The following is a 7,165-nucleotide window of genomic DNA, read 5'->3' on the forward strand; positions in this document are numbered from 1 at the left end:
CTTAGAACAGCACTTTGCACATAGTAAGTGCTTAATAAATGCCATTAAAAAAAAAGTCCCTTCTCTTCTCTGGGCATCAGTTACCTCATCTGGAAAATGGGGATTTAGACTGGGAGCCCCATGTGGGACAGGGACTATTTGTACTGGCACACAGTAAGCGCTTAACAAATACCACAGTTTATTTTATTTATTTTAGAAATGTGGCACCACTTGAAAAGCAGCATACCGGAGGTTTTCTGTTGATGACTTCATCAGCTGCTATCCAGAAAGTAAGCCATCCATCTGTCTATCCATCCATCCATCCATCGTATTTATTGAGCTCTTAGTATATGCGAGCACTGTAGTTAGCATTTGTGAGAGTACAACAGAGTTGGTAATGTGAAGCTTACAGTCTAGTGGAGGGAAGGGCATTTAAATCAGTTTTAGATAGGAGAAATGGCCGAGTTTAAGGATATGCACATCTCCTTTTTGGTCAGCAGGCAAGATAGAGGATCAATACTTTTATCCTCTGCCCTGTACATAAGGGGGAAACCCGATCCCACCACAAGTTTCATGGTCACGTCATATATCAATAGTTTACGGTACTGAATGAGAGGGAGTGACTGATTGATGGCTGGGCTTTCTCAACTTAGATCTGTCTCTACTCATTGACCTGTCCCAAGATATCTAGTCAGGTTCTCCAAATGGAATTTGGAGCTGTTCCCCAGTGGTCCTGCAATATGGCAGTTAGAGCCCAAGTAGAGGACACAGTCTTTGCAATTATGGAACATTACACCATCCAAAGTGCTTAGTACAGAGCAAAACTTCAGGGGATACTCAATAGAAACCATTTACTACTATTACCATTACTAGTAGTACTACTAGTACTTATAGGATTAATGTAGACAACAACTCCAACCCCTCCTAGTCTTGTCTTATGCTGTCGAGTTGTTTCTGACCCATAGCAACTCCATGGCCACATCTCTCCCATAACACCCCACCTCCAACTGCAATCATTCTGGTAGTGTATCCCTAGATTTTTCTTGGTAAAAATACGGAAGTGGTTTACATGCAGTAAACTTAAGTCCCTGCCCTCAACTCCCTCCCACACCAATCAATCAATCATATTTACTGAGCGCTTACTGTGTGCAGAGCACTGTACTAAGCGCTTAAAAAAAAAAGGCCTGCCAAAAGGACTGCTCATTTTGGCCTCAGAAGGGGGGAAATACCCAGGGGGAAACCCCATACAGGGATTTCTTTCCATTCCTGTGGTGTAACAAATGCGAAATGATCCTAAAAATTTGCCCATTTAGACAATTTGCACATCAGGCACGGACGGGGTTCGAACCCGTGATCTTCGGTTTACGAGACTGACGCCTTACCACTTGGCCACCGCGCCTGCACACCAGTGTTGCCTAGCTCAGGTGAGTTTTGACATGTAGCGAATTGCTACATTAGTGCAAATTGCAACACTAATGTGTCCATTAGCTAGTGACTGCCCAAGCTGGGAATGGAGTGTGCATATCCTTACCTTAGCCAAGGCTGGTAACGTACTGGAAACTCTCCAGGTGTGATCCTGAGAGGGGATGACCTCTCCCACTCTTGAACAAAGTGCTGCTAGAACAAGTGACTGCCAGTCTATTCCACTGGAGGCTATGAATTAACCAGGCAGGATAGATTGCATTCACTAGACTATAAGCTCTATGTAGGCAGGTGTCAGGTCTGCCAACTGAATTGTAGTTTCCCGTGTACTTAGTACAGTGCTCTGCATACAGTAAGTGCACAATAAATATCATCCATTGATACAGCCAGCATGCTCTGCACAGAACCACAAATGCTCATGGTTGCCTAGGCAACATCTACCCTTCATCCAAGAGCTTTTCTGAGTGCTCTGTCAGCTCCATGCAAGGAGTATAGAGACAGAGAGATGATATAGGGCTACCACCACGGTACTGTATTCAACCTTGGTTTAACAGAGCTTGAAGAAAGATACCTTTTCATGTGCTAGGACTAAAGCTTTTAGCCCTGTTTAAGGTAATCACCTATGCTGAAGAACAAAGAACAGGAAACACTCATGAACTTTGCGGCAGTGACTGCAGTCAGGTAAGACTGCAGAGAGTAAAACTGCTTTTACTTTTAGTTTGATTGAAAAACTTTGGGGCATTATCCAGACTGGGACCTTTCTAAACCCCGTGTAAAATAGCAACATGAGAAAATCACTCGCTGTAATGAGGTGAGCATGAATAATAAAGTGATTTTAAAATAGACATGATGAAAAATAAAATAAAATTCTAATATTTAAGGGCCTAGTTTATTTAACAGTTGAGCTACCCACAGGGACATTTATAAACCCCACGCAAAATATCAACAGAAGAAGATTAATCACAGTAATGAGAGGAGAATGAATAATAGAAAGGATTAAAAAAAAGGTTTGATATTTTCCTTAAGAAAGACTGGCATATAAAAATCTCACATAATGAATAATTTGAAGTGAAAACTACAGGCTCCTGGATCATTAATTTCTTAGGTGTTATAGAAACGGCTTTCAATAACGTTATAGTTTCTGGGACTGGTAATAGGTGTTTATTATCCCTATCTCTTAAGATCAGAAGCAGTAAAGTGTAGTGGAAAAAGCATGAGTCTAATAGTCCGACTATCTGGACTCTAATCCCTCTCTGCCACTTGCCTGCTGTGATATCTTGGGGAAGCCGCTTAATGTCTTTCTTCCTCAGTTTCCTCATTTGTAAAATAGAAATTAAATACCCGATCTGCTTAGATTATTAGTCCTATGTGGAACAGGGAATTGTGAGTCCTATTTGGAACACAGACTGTATCTGACTTGATTATCTCGTATCTACCCAAGTGCTTAGAACTTAGCAAATGCTTAACAAATGCCACAATTATTAAATCATGCTGCATTCTGCTGCCTAGATCATTTTTCTAAAAAAAAAACAAAACAGTCCACATCTCTACATTCCTAAAGAACCTCCAGTGGTTGCTCATCAGCACTTAGAACAGTGCTTGCACATAGTAAGTGCTTAACAAATACCATTATTATTATATCCACCTTTGCATAAACAGAAACTCTTTACCCTTGTCTTTAAATCATTTAATCAGCACGGTGCCCTCCTACCTCGCCTCACTAATTTGCTACTACAACCCAGCCTGCATACTTCACTCCTTGTTATTCTCCAATCTTGTCTGTGTTGCCTCTCGTCCCTTGCTCATGTTCTTCCTCTGATTTGGAACTAACTCCACGCCATAAACAGCAGCCGACCACTCTTCCTACTTTCCAAGCCTTATTAAAATTACATTTCCAAAAGGCCTCCCCTGATTAAGCCTTCAAATCCACTACTCCCCCTTCCATCTGTATCATCTATGAATTTAGATTTGTACCCTTTAAGCACTTGAAATTTACTTCAGCCACAGCCCCATAGGACTTTTATGCATATGTTTAATTTATTTTTATGTCTATCTTCCCTGATATTATATAAGCTCCTTGTGAGCAGGGAATGTGTCTACCAACTCTGTTGCGCAGTGCGCTCCACAGTGCTTAGTACAGTGCTCTGTGCACCGTTAGTATTTAATGAATTTGATTGAGTAATCATTAATTAAAAGTAAAGGGAGCCTAACTGAAACATAAATATATTCATTCATTTGATCATATGCATTTCACACTTACCTTGGGCAGATCTTTGTACTAAGGGCTTGGAAAGTACCATTCAGCAACAAAGACAGAGAATCCCTGCCCACAACAGGCTCATAGTCTAGAAGGTGGGAGACAGACATCAAAAAAGTAAACAGGCATCAATAGCATCAATATAGATAAATTGATTATAGATATATGCACATCAAAACAACTACACAGGCATTAATTAGAAATAAATAGAATTATAGATATGTACATATATACACAGTTGCTGTGGGACAGGGAGAAGGGTAGAACAAAGGGAGAGAGTTTGGGTGATGGAGGTGGGAGAAGCTGAAGAAAAAATCGGGGCTTAGTCTGGGAAGGCCTCCTGGAAGAGGTAAGCCTTCAGTAGGGCTTTGAAGGGGGTAAGTGTGACTGTTTGGCAGATTTGAGGAGGGAGGGTATTCCAGGCCAGAGGCAGGACGTGGGCGAGGGGTCGATGGTGGGACAGGAGAGAACAAGGCACAGTGAGAAGGTTAGCACCAGAGGAGAGGAGTGTGTGGGCTGGGATGGAGAAGGAGAGAAAGGAGGTGAGTTAGGAGGGGGCAAGGTGATGGAGAGCTTTGAAGCCAATAGAGCGGAGTTTTTGCTTGATACAGAAGTTGATGGGCCACCACTGGAGTTTTTTGAGGCATGGGGAAATAAAAATAGGCTAGAGTATCACAGGCCGACACTGTATTCTCACATCGAAAATGCATCTGTAATTTACGACAAAGTGGATAGTTCTGACATGTAGCAGGTCATTCAAACTATATTCATTATGAAGATTAGCTCATTAGAGTTGGACTTTTGACCTATTCTTGTTAAAGGTTTTGTCAACATACCTTCCTTTGAACAGGAGTCATTACATTTGAAATGACATAAGCTGCCCCACACCTCTAGACTGAAAGCTTGTTGTGGGTAGGAAGTGTGTCTACCAACTCTATTTTATTTATTTTATTTTGTTAATATGTTTTGTTTCGTTGTCTGTCTCCCCCTTCTAGACTGTGAGCCCACTGTTGGGTAGGGACCATCTCTATACGTTGCCAACTTGTACTTCCCAAGTGCTTAGTACGGTGCTCTGCACACAGTAAGCGCTCAATAAATACGATTGAATGAATGAATGAATGAACTCTATTATAGTGTACTCTCCCAAGCTCTTAGTACTAAATAAAGCACTTAGTAATAAATAAATTACTCTGCACACAATAAGCAGTCATTGAATATGACTGATTGATTAAAGAAGCTTCTCTCCCCTCTGTACCATGGGACTCCTATCCTTTAGGACCAGGGGTTGTCACTGTGGGCAGGGATTGTCTCTCTTTATATAGCTGTATTGTACTTTCCAGGTGCTTAGTACAGTGCTTGGCATGCAGTATGTGCTCAGTAAATGCGATTGAATGAAATACGATTAAATGAATATTGACCTCCTGATTGAAGCCATGATTGAATTCCTCAGCATTTTACGATGGAAAACATGATTTGTATGGACATTTTGCAGTCAAATTAATGAACATATATCCTTAATATGTAAAAAAAGAATGCTCTATTTAAAAGCTTACTATGTGTCAAGCATTGTACTGAATGCTGGGTTAGATACAAGATAATCAAGTTGTGGGCAGTGCCTCTGCTACATAGAGCTCACAGTCTAAATAGGAAGGAGTAGAAGTAGGAGACATATAAGAGAAAGATTAAGAGATTCAATTTCAAAATCGGTAACTTTAAAACTAAGAAAAGTTCCTTTTCATCCAAACCAACTTTCTATAGAATATTCCCGATTTCATAATAACTTATTTTAATTGTGCTACCCTTTATAAATGTTCAGCTGGAAGCTGAAGGCACTTTTGATGACAACCCTTACAATGGGAGTTAACTGAGAAGTCATTCTAATAACCGTGGCAACTGTTAGACGCTTACTAGGTGCCAGGCACTGTTCTAAATACTGGGGTGGTTTCATTCATACATTCATTTAATAGTATTTATTGAGTGCTTATTGTGTGCAAAGCACTGCACTAAGCACTTGAGAGAGTACAATGTAACAACAAACAGACACTTTCCTGCCCACAATGAGCTCACAGTCTAGAAGGGGAGACAGTCATTTATATAAATAAATTACAGACATATATAGACATACACATGTGCTGGGGGGATGCAAGGAAGGATGAATGAAGGAGCAAGTAAGAGGAATGCAGAAGGGAGTGGGAGAAGAGGAGAGGCGTTAGAGAAGGCTTCTTGGAAGAGATGTGCCTTCAGTAAGTGCACAGGCAACTCAGGTTGGACACAGTCCCTGTCCCACATTTCATTCATTCATTCAATCGTATTTATTGAGCACTTACTGTGCACAGGGCACTGTACTAAGCGCTTGGGAAGTACAAGTTGGCAACATATAGAGACGGTCCCCTACCCAACAGCGGGCTCACAGTCTAGAAGGGGGAGACAACACGGGGCCCACAGCTTTAATCCCCATTTTATAAATGAAGTAACTGAGGTCCAGTGAAGTGATTTGCCCAAGGTCACACAGACAAATGACAGGGCAGGATTAGAACCCATGACCTCCTGACTCCCAAGCCTGTGTTCTACGCAGTTGGTCACGGTGTTTCTATTACTTGCTGTTCACTGCTCTGGCTGAGAAAATCCATTTCCCTTCTACCAATGGTTTTACGTACTTAGCTTCACTAATATGGAAAAGTCTTTGGCTTGTCTGATTCTCCTAGCTGTGATCATAAATCAAGGTAATGAGTAGCAGTAGAGCAAATATGTGGAAAATATTATGTTAAAATATATACGAGGGTGCTATAGAATAGTTTCCAAAGTGACCATTTTGAGATAGTAATGGAAAATATACTTATAATTATTTTATTCACAGAGATTTATTTACTTCCATAGAACATTTCCAAACATATTTTAATTAGAGGTTATTTAGCTATTTTGAAGATGTTTTTAAAACTTTTTATATCTTAAGATACCAGAATTTTACTTACTATGGCTTTCCAAGTCAAACATTTTCCATGTTTGAAAATCTCCTAATTTTCAATTAATAGTAATCTTTTCCCTGTTTCTGAAGAATATTCTCTAATTCCTTGTGAAATCTAGGGATTGTTCCAGTGGCTAACAAACTCTACAAACAGCATAATAAAATTAGTATCTGAGCAAGTACATTCGTATTTTAATGAAGAAAAACAGTACTTTACACTGACACAAAGTTGATTCACTACATTTGCTTGTCCTAAAACAAATCTAAGATAAAAACAAAATAAAAAGGGATTAATTCTCTGCAATCAAGGAGTAGTAGTAGTTGTAGTAATTAAAGATAGAATTTGATGAGGAGATTTCTTTGCTTTGTGTTAATTTAATGCCCCTTTCAACATACAGATAAACATTATCTTGCCCAGCTTGGTGTTGATTACTTAGAAACATTCGTTCTAAATTCCGCTTTTAATGGATTGTGTATCTGCTGGCTTCCCTCCTTTTTCAAGCAACCCGAAAGCATGAGTAGCTATAAATGCAAGAAAAGGC

General features: G+C 40.0%; 1 non-coding gene across 1 annotated transcript; it reads right to left on the minus strand.

Annotated features, from left to right (window-relative positions):
- Positions 1-1,306: 1,306 nt before the first annotated feature.
- On the minus strand, positions 1,307-1,378 carry TRNAT-CGU. The gene has a single exon. It is a non-coding gene; the product is annotated as a tRNA-Thr (tRNA).
- Positions 1,379-7,165: the final 5,787 nt, after the last annotated feature.

The sequence above is a fragment of the Tachyglossus aculeatus genome, chromosome 1 (genome assembly GCF_015852505.1).
Source record: "Tachyglossus aculeatus isolate mTacAcu1 chromosome 1, mTacAcu1.pri, whole genome shotgun sequence".
NCBI lineage: Eukaryota > Metazoa > Chordata > Mammalia > Monotremata > Tachyglossidae > Tachyglossus > Tachyglossus aculeatus.